The sequence below is a fragment of the Rhinoderma darwinii genome, chromosome 7, assembly GCF_050947455.1.
Source record: "Rhinoderma darwinii isolate aRhiDar2 chromosome 7, aRhiDar2.hap1, whole genome shotgun sequence".
NCBI classification, from domain to species: domain Eukaryota; kingdom Metazoa; phylum Chordata; class Amphibia; order Anura; family Rhinodermatidae; genus Rhinoderma; species Rhinoderma darwinii.
The window spans coordinates 10,461,514-10,485,121 of record NC_134693.1 but is presented as its reverse complement, the minus strand read 5'-3'; the positions used below and the strand labels follow the sequence as shown (position 1 = coordinate 10,485,121).

Genomic DNA, 23,608 nt, shown 5'->3' with positions numbered 1-23,608 from the left:
GGGAGAATATCTCTGAATACACAGAGTCCGACAGAGCCTGTATAACAGTGTATGGAGGGTGTATGGCTCTGTATTAAGACCAGGCTCAGTCCACTGCCGTACAGGCTCCGTCCACTGCCGTACAGGCTCCGTCCACTGCCGTATAGGCTCCGGGCTCCGTCCACTGCCGTACAGGCTCCGTCCACTGCCGTATAGCCTCCATCCACTGCCGTAGGGGCCCCGTCCACTGCCGTAGAGGCTCCGTCCACTGCCGCACAAGATCTGCCCACTGCGTACAGGCTACGTCCACTGCCGTACAGGTTCCGTCCACTGCCGTATAGGCTCCGGGCACCGTCCACTGCCGCAGAGGCTCCGTCCACTGCCGCAGAGGCTCCGTCCACTGCCGCACAGCCTCCGTCCACTACCGCACAGCCTCCGTCCACTGCCGCAGAGCCTCCGTTCACTGCCGCAGAGCCGCTGTCCACTGCCGCAGAGCCTCTGTCCACTGCCGCACAGCCTCCGTCCACTGCCGCACAGCCTCCGTTCACTGCCGCACAGCCTCCGTTCACTGCCGCACAGCCTCCTTCCACTGCCGTACAGGCTCCGGGCTCCGTCCACTGCCGTAGAGGCTCCGTCCACTGCTGCACAGGATCTGCCCACTGCGTACAGGCTCCGTCCACTGCCGTACAGACTCCATCCACTGCGTACAGGCTCCGTCCACTGCCGTACAGGCTCCGTCCACTGCCGTACAGGCTCCGTCCACTGCCGCACAGCCTCCGTCCACTGCCGCACAGGCTCCGTCCACTGCCGTATAGGATCCGGGCTCCGTCCACTGCCACACAGTCTCTGTCCATTGCCGCACAGCCTCCGTCCACTGCCGTACAGCCTCTGTCCACTGCCGCACAGCCTCCGTCCACTGCCGCACAGGCTCCGTCCACTGCCTTATAGGATCCGGGCTCCGTCCACTGCCGCACAGCCTCTGTCCACTGCCGCACAGCCTCCGTCCACTGCCGCACAGGCTCCGTCCACTGCCGCACAGCCTCCGTCCACTGCCGCACAGCCTCCGTCCACTGCCGCACAGCCTCCGTTCCACTGCCGCACAAGATCCGTCCACTGCCGCACAGCCTCCGTCCACTGCCGCACAGGCTCCGTCCACTGCCGTATAGGATCCGGGCTCCGTCCACTGCCACACAGTCTCTGTCCATTGCCGCACAGCCTCCGTCCACTGCCGTACAGCCTCTGTCCACTGCCGCACAGCCTCCGTCCACTGCCGCACAGGCTCCGTCCACTGCCGTATAGGATCCGGGCTCCGTCCACTGCCGCACAGCCTCTGTCCACTGCCGCACAGCCTCCGTCCACTGCCGCACAGGCTCCGTCCACTGCCGCACAGCCTCCGTCCACTGCCGCACAGCCTCCGTCCACTGCCGCACAGCCTCTGTCCACTGCCGCACAGCCTCCGTCCACTGCCGCACAGCCTCCGTCCACTGCCGCACAGCCTCCGTCCACTGCCGCACAGCCTCCGTTCCACTGCCGCACAAGATCCGTCCACTGCCGCACAGGATCCGTCCACTGCCGCACAGCCTCCGTCCACTGCCGCACAGCCTCCGTCCACTGCCGCACAGCCTCCGTCCACTGCCGCACAGGCTCCGTCCACTGCCGCACAGGTTCCGTCCACTGCCGCACAGCCTCCGTCCACTGCCGCACAGCCTCAGTCCACTGCCGCACAGCCTCCGTTCCACTGCCGCACAAGATCCGTCCACTGCCGCACAGGATCTGTCCACTGCCGCACAGCCTCCGTCCACTGCCGCACAGCCTCCGTCCACTGCCGCACAGCCTCCGTCCACTGCCGCACAGGCTCCGTCCACTGCCGCACAGCCTCCGTCCACTGCCGTAAAGGCTCCGGGCTCCGTCTACTGCCGCACAGCCTCCGTCCACTGCCGCACAGCCTCCGTCCAATGCCGCAGAGGCTCCGTCCAATGCCGCAGAGGCTCCGTCCATTGCCATACAGGCTCCGTTCGCCCCTGTTGATGCTATGTCCACTGCCGTACACGCGCCGTCCCCAGACGCTCACGCTCCGTCCCCTGACGTCCGCGTTCCGTCCCCTAACGTGCATGCTCCGTCCCCTGACGTAAAGGCTGTCTCCAGTGCCAGACATGCTCCGTGCCAGTGTGCATGAGTCCTAAGTATTTACATGAGTGTTCGTAATGAATGAAAGCAAGCAGAGATAATGGTTGATGTATTGAAACATAAAGTATATTAGAAATAACAACTTTTTATTGTACGACATTTTAGCTTTATTTACATAAGACTGGAAAGTATTTTAACATGTCATGTATCTGATTATAACACAATCATTCTGTTTTGGGGAAATTCTTCACGCAAATTAGAAATAATTTTTCTGACGTTCTTTTCCCTATTGCCAAACCCTGACAATCAGTATAATTATATCATCAGTTCAGCGTCTGAAAGACTTTCTGGCAACTTTTCCTTATTTTGCTAATTTTCAAGAACTGCCCCAAAATTCCTCTTCAGTTTGTGGATTCAGATACCGAGGTCTCCTACATATCAGTGAGGTCGTTGTCCTTAAAGATGTCTCAGGGGATCCGGTCAGAGTAAATCGTGACAATCTCATATAAAAAAGACAAATTATTCCGTATCATTTTTAAAGGGGAACTCTATCCTCTGCTAAGTAAAGCGCCATGACTAAGCGGCCAGCCGCTATTCTTCTGACAAGCGCTCGTACACGCAGTCATACCAGCACGGCTCTCAGACTGAAGAAGGTCGCCCTGACCGAAACGTCGCACTGTGCCACTGGCATTAAAAACAAAATAAAAATTACCTTTTTCTCAAATTGGTGTGCCGGATACTCTTTACTTACTCATCTTTGGGTTGGGTCCCTATCCATGCAAAACCCCCCCTTTTCCCCCCGTATCTGGTGCTATCTAAATTTATATACATATCTATCCTCTGCTATTTTGTTTTCTTTCAGGCAGATTTATTTATTTTGTCATTATTCAATATCGTAGGCTGTGCCCTTATGTCATATACTGGCAGTGACTGGGCATGGTGTATTGGTCACGAAAGTTGGTGTTTACCTGTTTCTATTACTCTTGGCTGCCTGCGACCGATAATCTATAGCCCTATTATTCCAATGTCTTGCCTTTCCTTTCATGCAGTTATGTCCGGTGCAGCAAGTTATATTGATATTCATTAAACCCCAGTAGGAGGAGAAGCTAGCTACTTCCTCCATCACTAATGTCACCATTGAACCCAACTTCTCAGCTTTTCTTTTTCATTAAAGTGCTATTCCCAAAATCATAAATGATCACCTATCCACAGGAAAGTTGATTCTTTTTTGATCGCTGGGACGCTCACTGATCATGAGATTGGGGGTTCCAATTCCCCAGATCATCCTCACTGCAACCCCCGCAGTGAGGATGACGGAATCAGACAAGCGCTGTACTCGACTGTTTTCATGAGTCCCATAGACTTTGAATGGAGCAATGGCGCGAATTCCCAACCACCGCTCCATTCAATTTACTCCCCACAGCCGTCGAACAGTGAGGAGGATCTGCGGGTTCGGGACCCCCATTCTTATGATCGGTGGGAGTCCCAGTGATCAGAAAATGATCACCTATCCACAGGATAATTTATGATTTTGGGAATACCCATTAAGGCCTCAAGCACACGACTGTCATTTTTATCCAGAATTACGAATCCGTAATTGCGGATAAAATACTGACCCGTAAATACTTCCCGTATATTTACGGGAAGGTGTCCAGGCTGCAGAAATAACTCGCAAAAAATAGGACATGTCCTATTTTTGTATTTTCAGACCCTGCTCCTATACTTAATAATGTGAGCGCTGTCCGAAAAACGCAGGTGACAATAAGCGGCCCGTCCGTGCATTATTTACTGACCGTAAATACTGCACGGTCGTGCGCATGAGGCCTAACTTGTGAAAAATTTCAAACAAACAAAAACAACTAACAAACTCCTTGTAAACTTTTTAGGACATAGATTGGGGTTCGGTCTATCATCAGATTTTGGTCTCTGATACAGATCATATTTCACACTCTACAAGCATGTATGTCTCACAGTAAGGCCTTATTCACACGAACGTGTTATACGTCCGTGATACACGCGTGATTTTCACGGACCTATCTTAGTGAATGGGGCCGCTCAGACTGTCAGTGATTTTCACGCAGCGTATGTGCGCTGCGTAAAACTCACGACATGTCCTATACTTGCCCGTGTTTCGCGCAGCACGCACCCATTGAAGTCAATGGGTGCGTGCAAATCGCGCACGGCGAACGGAAGCACTTCCGGGTGACGCGCGTGATTAGCGCTACAGCTGGTAAAGAAGAGAAGGGAAACATAAAATCCCCTCCTTCTTTACTGTGTCGTCACATAAAAAGGGAGTGTCATAATGATGCCGGCTGCGTGAAAATCACGCAGCCACGCACCATATACACGTCACACTGAACTTTTGCGCGCGCAAAACGGACACGTTCGTGTGAACAAGGCCTAAAAGGGATGAGGCAGACCCTCTGAGTGACCGGGTGACAGATAAAGTGCTAATATGGCTGACAATGGCACCTGTCAGACAGCTACTTCCTTTCCAAAAAACTGAAGGCCAGAGAATTATCTTACAAGAGATAGAGGACAAACAGTGTCCATACATAAAGTGTCAGGAGCACAGGGAAGTCCTCATATTTTTCTGGAGGTACGCCTTAAAGTCCTTTATGTTTACACGTGTGAAAAATGGCTGCAGAAATTGTCTCTGTCATCGATTTCTTATCTGTAATTGGAAACATTCATTTACGTTCTTGTTCCAGTACAACTTTCGGTAATCTGGAAAGGGGTCGTCAAAAGCGAACAACCCATTTAATACACAGCGACTGTCTCCACCGAGAGTAGACCGAGGCAAAGCACCGATAATGCACTGGGCGGGCCACAAATAATCCGTCCATTTAAACTTTAGAAGTTACTTGATCTACAGTTATCTTAATACACACAACCCAAAAAATCAATACGTAGTAATTACAAAACAGTCATCCATCTACATTGTAACTGATTTATACGCGGGAGCGGCGTTTTAACATTAAATATATATATTGGCTGCTGCTATGTGGACATTAAAAAATATACTTAAGCACAGGGCTCAGAATTGTCCTGTGATCGTCCATGAATCTCCATCGTTTTCCATGTGGATGGCTTCCCGTCCACTGTCATAAACCATGAACCTATAGAACCTTTGTTGTGTCTTTAGTGCCTGTAAATGTAGCCGTCGGCTCTGGTTATGACAAGGTTGGTGTAATGTTTATGGCAATGTAAATGTAGACAAGAAATCCATAGTTCAACAGAACTTATGATAGAACATATTAGAACTAAATAATTTACAGCACTTAGATCCAGATCCCTGGAGAGCATCACGGGGGTTGATGGTCGGGAAGAAGAAACAACATTGTCTTGGCGTACTACATTAAAGCTGAGGACTTTTTGACGTTTTAATGGTCAACGAAGGGTTGAGTGAAGGGAATAATAAGCAAATATCACTGGCAGATATTGAAGCTTCTGGGCTCCGATGCGAAATCTGTACCGTTTTTGTTACTGTTCTTGTCTACGTATTCGGCAGAGGGTTCTTTGGCTCCATCATGGATCAAGTCCCAGGTGCGACTGCTGCTACCTCTTCGCCTTTTATAGCTACACCCCTGATCATTGGCACACCTAGACTTAAAGAGTCTCTGTCACCACATTATAAGTGGCCTATCTTCTTCATGATGTGATCGGCGCTGTAATGTAGATTACAACAGTGTTTTTTTATTTAGAAAAACAATCATTTTTGACTGAGTTATGACCTATATTAGCTTTATGCTAATGAGTTTCTCAATGGACAACTGGGCGTGTTTTTTCTTTTTGGCCAAGTGGGCGTTGTATAGAGGAGTGTATGACGCTGACCAATCAGCGTCATACACTTCTCACAGCACAGGACACAATCCCAACACTACAGCACAGGACATCTCGCGAGATTACGCTGTAAACGTCATTTCAAACGAGATTACGCTTGCTGTGCTGTAGTGTCGGGATTGTATTAGCGAAGTGTCAGGATTCTGAATACACATCACGTCCTGGCTGGTAGTGATGTATATTCATTGTCAGGACACTGCAGTAATGTTATAGTGTGTTTATGTGGCTCCACATAGCGATATAGCTATATCGCTATGTGCTGTATAACTGAATGGAGAGAAGTGTTTGACGCTGATTGGTCACTGATTGGTCAGCATCATACATTTCTTTCCACAACGCCCACTTGGTCTAAAGTGAATGGAGAGAAGTGTATGACGCTGATTGGTCACTGATTGGTCAGCATCATACATTTCTCTCCACAACGCCCACTTGGTCTAAAGTAAAAACACGCCCAGTTGTCCATTGAGAAACTCATTAGCATAAAGCTAATACAGGTCATAACTCCGTCCAAAATGAACGTTTTTCTAGATAAAAAACACTGCTGTAATCTGCATTACAGCGCCGATCACATCATGTACAAGATAGGCCACTTATAATGTGGTGACAGAGCCTTTTTAAGGGGTTTTGACAATGGGCAATTATCGGGGCAAACGATCGTTCATAGAACTCTCGTTGCCGATAATTGCCCTGTGTAAACAAAGCAGCGATCAGCAGATCAAAGAGCAAACGCTCCTTCATCTTCTGATCGTGTCGTTTTAAAAAAGTAAAATATTATCATTGCCGGCAGCACATCTTGGTGTGTGAACAGGGAGACGCGCTGCTGACATGATAATGTATGGGGACGAGTGATCGGAGTAATGACCGCTCGTCCCCATCCATAGCTCCGCGTGACAGGAGCAAACGAGCGCCGATCAACGAGCTGTCTCGTTGATCTGCGCTCGCTGCACCGGCCAAAATCGGCCGGTGTAATAGGGCCTTTAGTCCCTCAATAGGTGCATAAAGGATAGATGTCCTCATGGCAAAAATTAATTGGGGTCTCGTTTTGATCACACCACCGTCATCTAAAACCTAACATTGTCACCTTGAGAGTGGAAAGTTTGGGACTTGTTGGTGTGATCCTTTGGCTAGTTCCTCCTTTCATTGTTTGCCAATTTTGTGGTTTGACCAAAACTGGACTTGTGAACCCCTCCTCATGTGCTCCCACAAAAGCGGTAGGGGCTACCTCCAAGATGTGACTGGCCTAGAGGATCGTCCGGTGGGCACAGGCTCTCAATAACAAATATTCAGCAGAGGACAACCCCATTTGGAGGTGACGTTGGAGCCAATCACTTGCCACTAGGGTCTATTTCTTATTGGATGGTTCACAAATAACCTAAATACCCTATTAGACCTTATTGATGATATGTTGTGTGGGGGCAAAGATAACAAAAAAGATTACAATTCAATTAAAAGTGGACGTGTACATGTTCTGTGTAGATGGAGGAGGAGTTAGATTATTCCCTCTGGTGGGCCAAAGAACGCCAGTCCGACGCCGGGGACCTTTATGATATGTACACCCTCCAAACCAAATTTCATATTTTATTCCAGATCTGTCAGTTCATGCAACACCAGGAGTGCGTGTCAAGCTCTCTATCTCATGGGGCTGCAGCCTTGGTCTCCCAGTCTTCTTCTCGGCCTACAAGGCTCTATGACAATATCAGCTTGTTCCCTGAGGCTCTCATCCCTGACAATCAGTGTGATCGCTCTCCCATTATCACACTCTCTTCTGCTTCCTCTCGGGTGAAGCGAGATGTGTACAGAGACAAGCGGAGACCACACTGTGCAGGAATGACCACCCTCTAGTCTAAGCTAAGGAGTGCGAAGAATTGTAGTTCTATGGTGATGTCATTGAGGAGGAAGGTCCTGGCAGGGCTGTACCTAGATATCTTCTAGATCAGTGTCTGAATCTCCAGCCATAATGAGACAGTCACAGGAGCAACCAGGAGCTCCCAATGGAGATGTAGACCTAGTTGGTTTTGAACCCAAGACCCTGGTCCTGTAAGACTATTTTTCGAGCCACTGGGCACAATCAATGGTTCAGACATTAGTCGCTGACTACTTATTGAGTAATTTTAGGTGATGTCACCCACCTCAACACACATGGGCCAAGTTTTGCAATCCATATGGAATGAAAATGACCCTTTAATCATCCAACCACGTTGAAATCTTGACAATGAAGAGGTAAAGTCGTTCGGAGCAGAACTTTCATTCATATTGAAATTATTAAATTCATTGCAAAAACAGGAAAAAAATTGTCATCTGCTTCGGGAAGACACAACAGATGTATAAAATATCATTAATGACATGAATAGTAGGCGCTCCTCCCCCATCCTAATATCACATCCAATACTTGGATACGTTCACAATAAAAAAATCAGGGAAAATAATGACATTTGGTTTATTGGTTGAGAAGTTGGAACATTTGTCGAGTTATCAATGCACCAAACTCCATCCTGGGTTTGGCAGCGACACTGACGTTCCCAGATACACAGCTCTCCACTGACGTCCATCCTAATAACAGCTATCTAATGTTATTCCTTGACGTGCTTCCATATTGCCCGAGTGCGTAGGTACAAGGCAGATTGGGATGAGAATCAGTGTTCTTCACACAGCCGTCGTATGGTGATAAACAGATGTACAGCAGTAAATAAAGGGAACTGTCACGTATCCAAGACAATAATATATATATAAAAAAAGCTCAAACTGCCAAAAAATATGTAAAACCGGCATGAAAACAAAGTGAAGTCATTAAATTACGATTATTTTGTTACCGGGCAGATTTCATAGGGTTGAAAGAAAATATAAATTTAAAGGGGTTGTCTAGAATTGTAAAAAGACAGGGCTGCTTTTTTTCCCCACAAACAGCGACACACCTGTGCACAGGTTTTGTCTGGTATTTCAGCTTCGCTCCATTGAAGTGAGCTGAGCTGCAATACCGGCCATAAGTCCCATTGGGACTGAACTGCAATACCAGACACAGCCGATGAGCGAGAGTGGCGCTGTTTCCGGGAAAAAAAAACCAGACCCTTTCTAATAATCCTGGACAACCTCTATTAAAAAAAAAATCCTTCAAGAAATATAAGTCCTTCCATTGTCCTATTCTGACTAGTTAATAGAAATTTGTATTCAGTTGTTTCTCTCTATTTACATGACCGTGTCTGAGTGTCGGCCGATAAAACAGCCGTTTTGGTCCGTGTTTTGCATCCATTCTGGGCCGTGATTTTGACCCGTTTTGCATCAGTTTTCTCCCGTCTGTTTTAAAAACTGATGAATTTCAGTTGTCAATTTTTTGCCACACACTTCCCCCTGTAGACAATGCCACACAGCCCCCTGTAGATAATGCCACACACTGCCCTCTGTAGATAATGCCACACAGCCCCCTGTAGATAATGCCACACAGCCCCTTGTAGATAATGCCACACAGCGCCCTGTAGATAATGCCACACAGTGCCCTGTAGATAATGCCACACAGCGCCCTGTAGATAATGCCACACAGCCCCCTGTAGATAATGCCACACAGCCCCCTGTAGATAATGCCACACAGCCCCCTGTAGACAATGCCACACAGCCCCCTGTAGATAATGCCACACAGCCCCTTGTAGATAATGCTACACAGCCCCCTGTAGATAATGCCACACAGCCCCCTGTAGATAATGCCACACAGCCCCCTGTAGATAATGCCACACAGCCCCCTGTAGATAATGCCACACAGACCCCTGTCGATATTGCCACAGCCCCCTGTAGATAATGCCACACAGCCCCTGTAGATACTGCCACAACCCCCTGTAGATAATGCCACACAGCCCCCTGTAGATAATGCCATACACTGCCCTCTGTAGATAATGCCACACAGCCCCCTGTAGATAATGCCATACACTGCCCTCTGTAGATAATGCCACACAGACCCCTGTCGATATTGCCACAGCCCCCCTGTAAATAATGCCACACAACCCCTGTAGATACTGCCACAACCCCCTGTAGATAACGCCACTTACTGCCCTCTGTAGATAATGCCACACAGCCCCTGTAGATACTGCCACAGCCCTCCATAAGTAGCGCCACACAGCCGCCCTGTAGGTAGTGCCACACAGCCCCCGTGTAGGTAGCGCCACACAGCCCCCCTGTAGGTTGAGCACTTTGCACTGTGAGAAGGAGAAGAGAGCGAGCGGGAGAAAGCACGGCTGTCACTCGGATCACATCCAAGTGACAGCCGTGCTTTACACGGCCCCCCGTAGACTTCTATGGGAGCCTTGCGGCCAGGAGAACAGTCCAAAATAGGGCATGTTCCATTTTTTGATGGCCCGGTTTACCAGGCCGTCAAAAAGTCGGCCGTGTGAATAGCCCCATTTGGGGTCTATAGTTCCTACTGTGTGACGGCCGCTCAAAAAACTTCCGTCACACGGCCGGGAGTGCCTGTCGTGTAAATAGGGATCGGGTTCTGGGAATGCTGGGTGACAAGTTGACAACAAATATGGCTGCTATTCGGGAAACCTTGTCAAGTAGTTACAACATTTTTTAGGGTGAAGTTATAATTTATTTATGCAATTACAGTTATGGGGTAGGATATATAATGCAGCAAGTGAACAGTCAGCTCTTGGGAAAGCGTAAGGATCTGAGCGACTGTGACAAGGGCCAAATTGTGATGTCTAGACGATTGGGTCAGAGCATCTCCAAAATGGCCGGTCTTGTGAAGTGTTTCAGGTCTTGTGGGGTATTCCTGGTATACAGTGGTTAGAATCTACCAAAAGTGCCTAAAGGAAGGACATTTGGTGACCGACGGCAGGATCATAGGCGCCCAAGGTTCATTGATCCGCGTGGGAAGTCTGGTCCGATTCCACCGAAGAGCTACTGTAGCACAAATTGCTGAAAAAGTTACTGCTGGCTCTGTTAGGTCGCAGAGCATCGCAGCTTGCTGTATATGGAGCTGCGTAGCTGCAGAACGGTTTAGATTGCCCATGCTGACCCCTGTCCATCGCCGCAAACCATGGAGGACTGGAAGAATATGGCCTGGTCTGATAAATCATGTTTTTCCCTTACTTCGTGTGGACGACAGAATTTGTGTGCGTTTCTTACCTGGGCTAAAGACCAAGTGCGGGTCAAGTTCCCCCTTCATGGCAGCGTTATTCCCTAATGTCGGAGCCCTCTTTCAGCAGGATAACGCCCCCGCCACACTGCAGACATTGTTCAGGAATGATGAGGAACAAAGAGTTCATGTTGTCTCCAAATTCCCCAGATCTCAATCCGATCGATCATCTGTGGAATGTGCTGGAAAAACAAGTCGGATCCATGGAGGCCGCACCTCACACCTTACAGGACTTTACAGGATCTGCTGCCAACGTCCTGGTGCAAAATACCACAGGAACCTTCAGAGGTCTTGTGGAGTCCATGCCTTGACGGGTCAGAGATGTTTTGGCGGCACAAGGGGGACCCGCACAATATTAGGTCGGCGGTTTTAATAGTATGGCTGATTGGTGTATGGCATTATTATGTTTGCACTGTAAGGTATTGTTATGGGTAACCTGTATGACACCATTTTGTAAGCACTATACGGCAGTATTTTGCTAGCAATGTATGTTACTGTTGTGTTCACTAAGTAATATTACTATGTAGCCACTACAGGTTAGTGTTATTTTGCACTGTATGCCATTTTATGACACAATTATGTTTGCACTGTATGGTACTATATTGTGGTATGTTTCAGGAAACCTATTGCACTATTATTTAGACCATATAATGTGGGCACTACATGGTACTGTTATTTGGGCACCTCACGGCACTATTACCTGCTCACTATCTTACGTTTGCACTGTATGGTACTATATTGTGGTATGATTCAGGAACCCTATTTCACTATTATTTAGGCCATATAATGTGGGCACTGTATGGTTTTACTGTCCCACCACTGAATGACGCTATAATGTAGATACTACATGGTACTGTTATTTGCCACCCTATAGTGGTATTATTTAAGCACTGTATAGCACTATTATTATGGTATTATTATGATGGAAGTGGGTGCGGGCGCTCATAAAGGTTTTGCTCCAAAGAAGTTAGCCCTGTATGGATCTCTATGAATATTGTTTAAGCAACCAAACCTAGCCCCCACTCCTCAACTATGGATGTAATATTCTGTATGGACAAGTAAGCAACCCCACCTGTAAAAACAGAACTCCTGACAATGTGGGACCCATAGAAAATAGAGAGCATAGATTCCAGAGCAATTCTCATTGCTTAATACATTCCGGACATGTATGTGAATAGCTCATCAGCTGGAAAGAGGGTCCCAGTTCCCACCATTGCTCACACACAGACAGAATACACTTCAGCTGCTCAGTCTTACATCTGGGGTGTAACAGATGTTTGGGAAAAGGAGACGTTTCTTCAGATTTAACATATTTCTCATATCCATATACAATGGGTATATTTGTTTCACCGTAGCGAGGTTCAGAGTGAGGTCTCACATGGCAGCAGATTCTAAGGGCAAATTCTGCAAAAAAACAAGATAAGATTTATAGATGCCTGGCATTGTAATAAATTACAGGGTCAGATTTAGGGTCTATATAATGTTCTCCAGAGGTCGGGTAAAAGAAATGATATATTTTCCCCCACATGCTGCGTTACTATCATCATCGTGAGTTACATAAGTAATGTGCAGTAAAATTCCTTAAATCAGTGGGGCCTGATGGATGCCGGATTATCAGATATTGTGGATTATTAGACATTCATAGAAAAAGAATATTCTCTTTTACAGGTAGAGAAGCTTCAGGAATCCCAGGAATCCAAAGGCTAACACAAACTTTGTCTTTCACCAGAGGAATTTCCCTATTATTGCAGTCCTATGTTGTCCTGTGTGCGTGTACTGTATGTCGGCTGTGTATGTACTGTATGGTTGCTGTATGTCTGCTTTGTATGTACTGTCTGGATTCTGTATGTCCGCTGTGTATGTACTGTATGGTTGCTGTATGTTTGCTGTGTGTGTACTATATGGATTATAGTACACAGCCCCCTTGTAGGTAGCGCCAGACAGCCCCCTTGTAGGTAGCGCCAGACAGGCCCCTGGTAGGTAGCGCCACACAGCCCCCTTGTAGATAGCGCCACACAGCCCCCTTTGTAGATAGCGCCACACAGCCCCCTTGTAGACAGCGCCACACAGCCCCCTGTAAAGAACGCCACACAGCCCCCTGTAGGGAGTGCCACACAGCCCCCTGGTAGGGAGTGCCGCACAGCCCCCTGGTAAGGAGTGCCGCACAGCCCCCTGGTAGGGAGTGCCGCACAGCCCCCTGGTATATATGGACAGAGACATCAAGCAGCGCTCCAGGAGCGGAATCCCCGGCCACATGGGGATTCCGCTCCTTCAGGGAGCTACAGTGGCGCTAGTAGATAGCAGAGCAGGGAGCTATAGTGCCGTCACTACCGCTATAGCAGCTGCAGCAGCTGCTAGCCGGGCCACCAACCTCATGCCCGGTGTCACCGCTAGCAGCCGCTATGGCTGCTACAGCGGTAGCGACGGCCACTAAGTTAAGAAGCGCCCGGGTGGAAAGGCGACTGCAGTTAGTGTGTGTATCCCCGCTGGTAGTTGCAACGGCACGGAGATACACACACCCACTGGCGCCCCTCTTGCAGTGTGGCGGCTGGCGCCCTGTGAAACCACACTGGTCGAATGTATCCAAGGCCGGCCATGGTTGCATATCTGCTGTGTATGTACTGTATGGATTCTGTATGTCTGCTGGATATATACTGTATTATTACTGTATGTCTGCTGTTGATGTTCTATATGGTTGTTGCATATCTGCTGTGTATGGTTACAGTATGTTTGCTGTGTGTGTACTATATGGATTCTGTATGTCTGCTGTGTATGTACTGTATTATTACTGTATGTCTGCTGTGTATGTACTGTATGTCTGCTGTGTATGTACTGTATGGTTGCTGTATGTCTGCTGTGTATGTACTGTATGGTTGCTGTATGTCTGCTGTGTATGTACTGTATGGTTGCTGTATGTCTGCTGTGTATGTACTCTATGGATTCTGTATGTCTGCTGTGTATGTACTGTATGGATTCTGTATGTCTGCTGTGTATGTACTGTATGGTTGCTGTATGTTTGCTGTGTGTGTACTATATGGATTCTGTATGTCTGCTGTGTATGTACTGTATGGATTCTGTATGTCTGCTGTGTATGTACTGTATTATTACTGTATGTCTGCTGTGTATGTACTGTATGGTTGCTGTATGTCTGCTGTGTATGTACTGTATGGATTCTGTATGTCTGCTGTGTATGTACTGTATGGATTCTGTATGTCTGCTGTGTATGTACTGTATGGATTCTGTATGTCTGCTGTGTATGTACTGTATTATTACTGTATGTCTGCTGTTGATGTTCTATATGGTTGTTGCATATCTGCTGTGTATGGTTACAGTATGCTTGCTGTGTATGTACTGTATGGTTACTGTATGTCTGCTGTGTATGTACTATATGGATTCTGTATGTCTGCTGTGTATGTACTGTATTATTACTGTATGTCTGCTGTGTATATACTGTATGTCTGCTGTGTATGTACTGTATGGTTGCTGTATGTCTGCTGTGTATGTACTGTATGGATTCTGTATGTCTGCTGTGTATGTACTGTAAGGATTCTGTATGTCTGCTGTGTATGTACTGTATGGTTGCTGTATGTCTGCTGTGTATGTACTGTATGGTTGCTGTATGTCTGCTGTGTATGTACTGTATGGATTCTGTATGTCTGCTGTGTATGTACTGTATGGATTCTGTCTGTCTGCTGTGTATGTACTGTATGGATTCTGTATGTCTGCTGTGTATGTACTGTATGTCTGCTGTGTATGTACTGTATGGATTCTGTATGTCTGCTGTGTATGTACTGTAAGGATTCTGTATGTCTGCTGTGTATGTACTGTATGGTTGCTGTATGTCTGCTGTGTATGTACTGTATGGTTGCTGTATGTCTGCTGTGTATGTACTGTATGGATTCTGTATGTCTGCTGTGTATGTACTGTATGGATTCTGTCTGTCTGCTGTGTATGTACTGTATGGATTCTGTATGTCTGCTGTGTATGTACTGTAAGGATTCTGTATGTCTGCTGTGTATGTACTGTATGGTTGTTGCATATCTGCTGTGTATGTACTGTATGGTTGCTGCATGTCTGCTGTTGATGTACTATATGATTGTTTCATATCTGCTGTGTATGTACTGTATGGTTACAGTATGTTTGCTGTGTGTGTACTATATGGGAGCTATATATTTGCTGTGCATATTGAATATGGGTGCTGTGTGGAGACATGGGAAGTAAGGATTATAGACCGTCATAATGGCAGGCAATATGTCCCGTCCTCACACCACAGTTCATTAATATGGTAAAACAAGGCATCTAGCAGGTAAATAGACTCCAACTTTCTGACGGCTGTATAGATTGTAATGAATTATGCTCATGAACTAACAAGTTGTGGAAAGCGGCCATTTAGAATTATTTGTGCCCAGTGAGTGATCCAATAATGTATATTTCTGTATTAAATCAAATGCCGCATTAAGGCGCTATAGAAAACAGGTTTCAGTGACTCAAACCATATTAAACCCGTGTAAGAGACACATCGTTCATGAGCCCAGAACAGAATTGTGGAGCCACTAATGTGTAGGCCGTAATTAATGTAAATGTCTCCTGTAGGCTGCCGTCACAGAAATCGGCGTATAATAAATCTGTCGGCTGCCTCCTCACATGGTTTGATGGATGCCGACTCTCAGCTTAAATATCTGGCAATCAATAATTCAAATACCTGCCCCCGTCTATTAAATGTGCCATGTTTATAAATAGGAGAACGAAGCGTTCACGCAGAAGGTAGAAAACAAACATTTCACTGAAGGAAAAAAAAGTGCACCCCCCCCCCCCCAGCACCCCTCTCCCCATTCCCCTCCATTGTGAAATAAATATGTTAAATTGATCGCTTCCTCTAGATGTCTGGTCTGGAAAAATAATCCCCCTCCCCGGCTTTGATAATCTAGAAGAAGGCACTAAGACAACATTAGTGCTACAGCCGCTCTGGTCAAAGCCGAGCTTCCTTATCAAGACCAGACAGACAGTTTTGCAGATGAAATCTTACACGGTATTGAATGAAACCGTGAATTATTTACATAGAGCCCTCCAGGCTTTTGTGCCACAAGACTAGATCACCTCTCCTCGTGAAATCTAAGACCTTTCCTCGTCTGCCCCTTGAGAGAATTGAAGTACAGGCTGAATAGAAAAGAGAAAAGGAACATTTTGTTTTTAATTACATGGCTAAAAATAAATTCAAAAAATTCAAAAAATTTCATTCCAGGGCTCTGAGATCGTAGGATCAACCAGAAGTGTAACTTGAACCTCCAGGGCCCCAATGCAAGACCTGTAATGGGGACCCCCAACTATGACATGTCATTGACAGTGCTGGAGTCCTCTTCTTGGGACAGAGGGACAATTGGGCCCGTGAGGCACCAGGGTCCAGGTATGACGGCAACTTTTGCACCACCTATAATTACGCCCTGGGGTCAACACTATGAAGAAAATTAACGTATCATAAATTTTAAGCCACATTGGGGGAGATTTTTTCATAATGTCCTAAATTTAGACAGGATAAACCCAGGTAGAAACTGCGCTAAAGTTATGACAAAGGTGCACGCTGTATGATAAATTTGGTGCAACTTGACAATGGTGCACTCCGTTAATAAATCTGGCGCATTTTACGACCCCTTTTTTTTCTAGACACAACTTTAAACTATTGAGTGAGGTGCGAAAAGTGTCTAAGGGTCATAATAAATTTACACCATTTTAGCGCAATTTAAACGAGAATGCTGACGCATTTTGCTTAATAATCACCCCCAGTGTATCAGGCGATGAAATGTTCCCCTTGTTCGTCGCGGTGACATTGGCGGAATATTATATAGGAGTTCAATAAGGGCCGACGGTTTGAAGGATGCGGCTGCGAGTCTTCTGATGAGGGAATCTAGACTAATGCTTGTTCTTCTAGCGCAGGCCACAAGGTGACCTTCTGCTAATGAACATGTGAAATAAAGATCCCACATTTCAATTGATCTAAAAATACCCGCAGTTAGACTGTAAATGGTTTATGGCAGGTCAGAGAGAGTTAAAGCAACGCAAGGTTTATTTTTTTTCTACTGCTCACTTACTACGGGAAGATTGGAAGATGGGGACATGTCGATATAGGAGCGTAAAACATAATCAGATGGACACACCGCTGCGGCTATAGGGGCTAAAGAGGTTACGAGTGAACCCCCCCAACAATGTCGCTATAAGTGACCAGTGCAGAGGTATAATGGCATATGAGGATAATTGCACTATGATATAGCAGAGCTCACTGTGCAGATTTACACCGATCAGCCATAACATTAAAGGGGTTGTTTGGGCACATGTTTTTTTTATACTGATGACCTATCCACAGGATAAGTCATTAGTATATGATCAGTGGGGGTCCGACACCTGAACCCTGCACCGATCAGAAGTTTCAGCACTGTAAGTTATGCAGTGGTCGGTGTCGGAAGCAGAAGGCTCCGTACACTTTATATTCACTTGAATAGGAGCAGAGTGGCAGTAACCCAACAGTGTACGGAGCCTTCTGCTTCCCTATATAGCTTACGGTGCCGGAGGCAGCCGTAACTTCTAAACGGTGCGGAGTCCGGGTATCGAACCCCCACTGATCATATACTAATAAACTATCCTGTGTATAGGTCATCAGTATAAATAAAACGCCCCATGACCAGACAACCACTTTAAAACCAATGACAGGTGAAGTGAATAACATTAATGATCTGGTTACATTGACACCAGACAAGTGGGGGGATATATTAGGCAGTCTTTTTTTTTTTTAAGCAGGAAAAATGAGCAAGCATAAAGATCTGAGGCCAAGTTGTTATGTTTAGATGACTGGGTCAGAACATCTCCAAAACGGTCGGTCTTGTGGGGTGATTGTAAATCACCGCAGATTGCTGGGAGATTTCAGCTCTGGAGTATAATACAGGCTGTAACTCAGGATCAGTACAGGATAAGTAATGTATGTACACAGTGACTCCACTAGCAGAATAGTGAGTGCAGCTCTGGAGTATAATACAGGATGTAACTCAGGATCAGTATAGGATAAGTAATGTAATGTATGTACACAGTGACTCCACCAGCAGAATAGTGAGTGCAGCTCTGGAGTATAATACAGGATGTAACTCAGGATCAGTACAGGATAAGTAATGTAATGTATGTACACAGTGACTACACCAGCAGAATAGTGAGTGCCGCTCTGGAGTATAATACAGGATATAACTCAGGATCAGTACAGGATAAGTAATGTATGTACACAGCGACTCCACCAGCAGAATAGTAAGTTCAGCTCTGGAGTATAATACAGGATGTAACTCAGGATCAGTACAGGATAAGTAATGTAATGTATGTACATAGTGACTCCACTAGCAGAATAGTGAGTGCAGCTCTGGAGTATAATACTGAATGTAACTCAGGATCAGTACAGGATAAGTAATGTATGTACACAGTGACTCCATTAGCAGAATAGTGAGTGCAGCTCTGGAGTATAATACAGGATGTAACTCAGGATCAGTACAGGATAAGTAATGTAATGTATGTACACAGTGACTCCACCAGCAGAATAGTGAGTGCAGCTCTGGAGTATAATACAGGGTGTAACTCAGGATCAGTACAGGATAAGTAATGTATGTACACAGTGACTCCACTAGCAGAATAGTGAGTGCAGCTCTTGAGTATAATACTGGATGTAACTCAGGATCAGTACAGGATATGTAATGTATGTACACAGTGAATCCACCAGCAGAATAGTGAGTGCAGCTCTGGAGTATAATACAGGCTGTAACTCAGGATCAGTACAGGATAAGTAATGTAATGTATGTACACAGTGACTCCACCAGCAGAATAGCGAGTGCAGCTCTGCAGTATAATACAGGATATTACTCAGGATCAGTACAGGATAATAATGTAATGTATGTACACAGTGTCTCCACCAGCAGAATAGTGAGTGCAGCTCTGGAGTATAATACAGGCTGTAACTCAGGATCAGTAAAGGATAAGTAATGTAATGTATGTACACAGTGACTCCACCAGCAGAATAGTGAGTGCAGCTCTGGAGAATAATACAGATATAACTCAGGATCAGTAAAGGATAAGTAATGTAATGTAAGTACACAGTGACTCCACCAGAAGAATAGCAAGTGCAGCTCTGGAGAATAATACAGGCTGTAACTCAGGATAAATACAAGATAAGTAATGTAATGTATGTACACAGTGACTCCACTAGCAGAATAGTGAGTGCAGCTCTGGAGTATAATACTGGATGTAACTCAGGATCAGTACAGGATAAGTAATGTATGTACACAGTGACTCCATTAGCAGAATAGTGAGTGCAGCTCTGGAGTATAATACAGGGTGTAACTCAGGATCAGTACAGGATAAGTAATGTATGTACACAGTGACTCCACTAGCAGAATAGTGAGTGCAGCTCTGGAGTATAATACTGGATGTAACTCAGGATCAGTACAGGATATGTAATGTATGCACACAGTGAATCCACCAGCAGAATAGTGAGTGCAGCTCTGGAGTATAATACAGGCTGTAACTCAGGATCAGTACAGGATAAGTAATGTAATGTATGTACACAGTGACTCCACCAGCAGAATAGCGAGTGCAGCTCTGCAGTATAATACAGGATATTACTCAGGATCAGTACAGGATAAGTAATGTAATGTATGTACACAGTGACTCCACCAGCAGAATAGTGAGTGCAGCTCTGGAGAATAATAAAGGATGTAACTCGGGATCAGTACAGGATAATAATGTAATATATGTACACAGTGTCTCCACCAGCAGAATAGTGAGTGCAGCTCTGGAGTATAAGGGCACGGCCAGACGTGGCGGAATTCCTCCGCAACTGTCCGCATCAATGCCGCACAGAATCTGCGTTGCAGATTCTGCTGCGGATCTGCACAAAATGTGTAGAAAATTGATGCGGACTAGCTGCTGCGGACTGCGGGAAAAGTGCTTCCCTTCTCCCTATCAGTGCAGGATAGAGAGAAGGGACAGCACTTTCCCTAGGGAAAGTAAAAGAATTTCATACTTACCGGCCGTTGTCTTGGTGACGCGTCCCTCTTTCGGCATCCAGCCCGACCTCCCTGGATGACGCACCAGTCCATGTGACCGCTGCAGCCTGTGCTTGGCCTGTGATTGGCTGCAGCCGTCACTTAGACTGAAACGTCATCCTGGGAGGCTGGACTGGAGACAGAAGCAGGGAGTTCTCGGTAAGTATGAACTTATATGTTTTTTACAGATACATGTATATTGAGATCGGTAGTCACTGTCCCGGGTGCAGAAACAGTTACTGCCGATCGCTTAACTCTTTCAGCACCCTGGACAGTGACTATTTACAGACGTCTCCTAGCAACGCTCCCGTCATTACGGGAGCCCCATTGACTTCCTCAGTCTGGCTGTAGACCTAGAAATACATAGGTCCAGCCAGAATGAAGAAATGTCATGGTAGTAAAAACAATACGCTCCGCAGCACACATAAGATCTGCGGACTTCATTGCGGAATTTTGACTCTCCATTGAAGTCAATGGAGAAATTCCGCCATGAGTCCGCCACTGCTCCGCAACAGACAGAGCATGCTGCGGACACCAAATTCCGCTCCGCAGCCTATGCTCCGCAGCGGAATTTTACGCCTCGTCTAAACGAACACTGCTAAATTAAAGTGTAAGTCAATGGACAAACGGCACCGCTGCGGATTAACGCTGCGGAGTGTCCGCAGCGGAATTTAAGTGAAATTCCGCCATGTGTGAACCCGCCCTAATACAGGCTGTAACTCAGGATCAGTAAAGGACAAGTAATACAATATAGTTACTTAACTATGCAGGTTAATTCTCTATCCGGAGACATATGGATGGGGGTGGGGGGGGGGGGTAGAAGATAGGAAAATGTGCTACCAGTCCCTCTGTGTGTTCATAATTAGTCTAAGTAGGATTGAACTGATAATTTCAATCCTTAGCAAGATTCAGCAAAGATGTCCCCCCCCCCCCTCCCCTCCTATATTGGAAACGTAATCAAATTAGCCAGAGGAGACCAGTAAAAGATTCCATGGGTGTCCATTACTGCGCAGTCACTGGCCACGGACATGTTTTATGCTAGATGCTGAAGCCTTAAATACTTTTTATTAATACAATTTATTGCAGACATTTTTGTATACGCTCTGCCCTGACAACACGATACCTTTCATGAGATTATAAAAGGAAATTCTCATCCTAAAATGGGACTTTTATTATCTTGAAAGCTCATACATAATGATGTCCGTAAATACAGTTCATACGTTGCTCACAACATCGTAACGAGCCGCAAAATTATCTGAAGGGAGAAGACAAAACCTCCCGGCGTACTTGTCAGTGTTCATAGTGGAGATCCAGCTGTCACTCATCCAATGAATAACGGTTATCAGGTTACAGAGTAGAGTCCACTCTAAGGCTGGATTCACACGAGCACATTACGTCCGTAATGGACGGAACGTATTTCGGCCGCAAGTCCCGGACCGAACACAGTGCAGGGAGCCGGGCTCCTAGCATCATAGTTATGTACGATGCTAGGAGTCCCTGCCTCGTGCCGGACAACTGTCCCGTACTGTAATCATGTTTTCAGTACAGGACAGTAGTTCCATGGAGAGGCAGGGACTCCTAGCATCGTACATAACTATGATGCTAGGAGCCCGGCTCCCTGCACTGTGTTCGGTCCGGGACTTGCGGCCGAAATACGTTCCGTCCATTACGGACGTAATGTGCTCGTGTGAATCCAGCCTAACAGAGATTTTGGCACAATGGCCCCTGGAGCACACACAATAGGCTGATGCTTCCTGTTGTCTACAGCTCACTAGTCAGCTCTGCTGTATAGACTGAGTCAGCATGAGCAGAGTCATCTCATTATAATTAGAGGGCAGGTAAGTTAATGACAGCTCTGTTGCACTGCTGGAGGTCTAGATAATGTAGGATAGTAAGATTATACACACACACACACACACACACACACACAGATAAAACTATGTATGCAGCTCCCCTGTCACTCTCTGGTCTCTTGGAGTCGGAGACTATACGCCATCACTTCCTGCCGACTGTTATAATCTATGACATTTCTGTTTGTTGACTTCCATTCATTGCTGCTGCCATAAAGCACACCCACCCTGCTGCATAGTCTCTACTCATACCTCCCAACTAAACCTCAATGGCAGCAGGGTTTATGCCAGTATGTGCCAAAGTGGGTGTGTCTGGCTTGTTCTGTGGGCATTCCCATTATCTTTTCTTTGGTAGATTTTAATAATTTCTTCACCATTCATAGCCAAAGCTTAATTAAAAGTTCTGCTAATAGCCTGTTACCAGAGAGCTATAGAGATAAGGTTTCTGAACTGTTAGGTCACTTGACTGACAGAAGGGCGGAGATCTGTTCCCAAGAAAAATTATATGAACTATTTCAAGATCTAGTGTCACACCTACAATGTAGGCAGAGTGCAACTGCGCTGTTTGCCTGCAACTGCCACTAGGGGAGCTCACTCGATGCAGACTTTTATGCACTACTGCTCGTATCAATCTGTATATAGTGAGCTCCCCCTAGTGGTGACTGCAGCCAGCCAGGATTTTATCATTGCACTCTGAGTGTGTGAAGGATTGCAGATTTTGAGTTTTAAGTGTGAAAAATGGAACTCCAAACCCTTAAAAGATATATTATAAAATGGTGGTGGACAATAACTTTAATAAAGGCAAAATATATTTGATGGACCCTTTAGTGGGGCCTGTTCTGAAGTTTGCTACGGGCCCCTATGATTTCTGTGAACACCCCTGTCAAGATCAGTAAAGTTATTTTTAGAAGCAGTTAAGTCTTTTATTTATCTAGTAATCAAAGTGGATCTATCATGTTGGAAATGTTTCCTATCTGCAGGCCGCATGTTATAGAGCAGAAGGCGCTAAGCAGATTAATATATAGTTTTGTAAAAAAAATATTCAGTATAACTTGAAATGTATTGATTTAGATCCCTGCTAATTCTGAGCTGGAGTTCAGGGGGTGGTCCTACTCCATGATTGACAGCTAATTCTGTATGCATATTTGCAGGGAAGGCTGTCACTCATTGAGTGAGACCGCCCACTGGACTCCTGAGCCCAGAGCAAACATCAGTACATATTAAGTTAGGGTCAGTTCCCACAGGCGAGAGACATAATTAAAGGGGTTGTCCACTACTGGACAACTTTGACCTATTCACCGGATAGGTCATCAGTACATTATCTGTGGGGGTCCGAAACCTGGACCCCGCACCGGCTGCCTCCAAGCACCGGATGTAGATGCCGAAAGCAGTTGACTCTGGCCACTAAATAGCTGCCGTACTGCAGTATTCAAGTAAATAGGAGCTGAGTTGCAGTTCGGCAGCATGGCCGCTATTCTATGTATGGAGCCAACTGCTTAATAGAATAATAGGGCATAACATCTGGTGCCTGGAGTTAGCCGGAGCGGCTTAACGGCGCGGGGTCCAGGTGTTGGACACGCACCGATGATATACTGATGACATATTAGGTGGATAGGTCA

General features: G+C 46.2%; 1 protein-coding gene across 4 annotated transcripts in view; it reads left to right on the top strand.

Annotated features, from left to right (window-relative positions):
• Nucleotides 1-23,608, top strand: part of TM2D1 (TM2 domain containing 1) — a 152,437-nt gene that overhangs the window by 71,237 nt on the left and 57,592 nt on the right. The gene's annotated exons all lie outside the window — the stretch shown is intronic.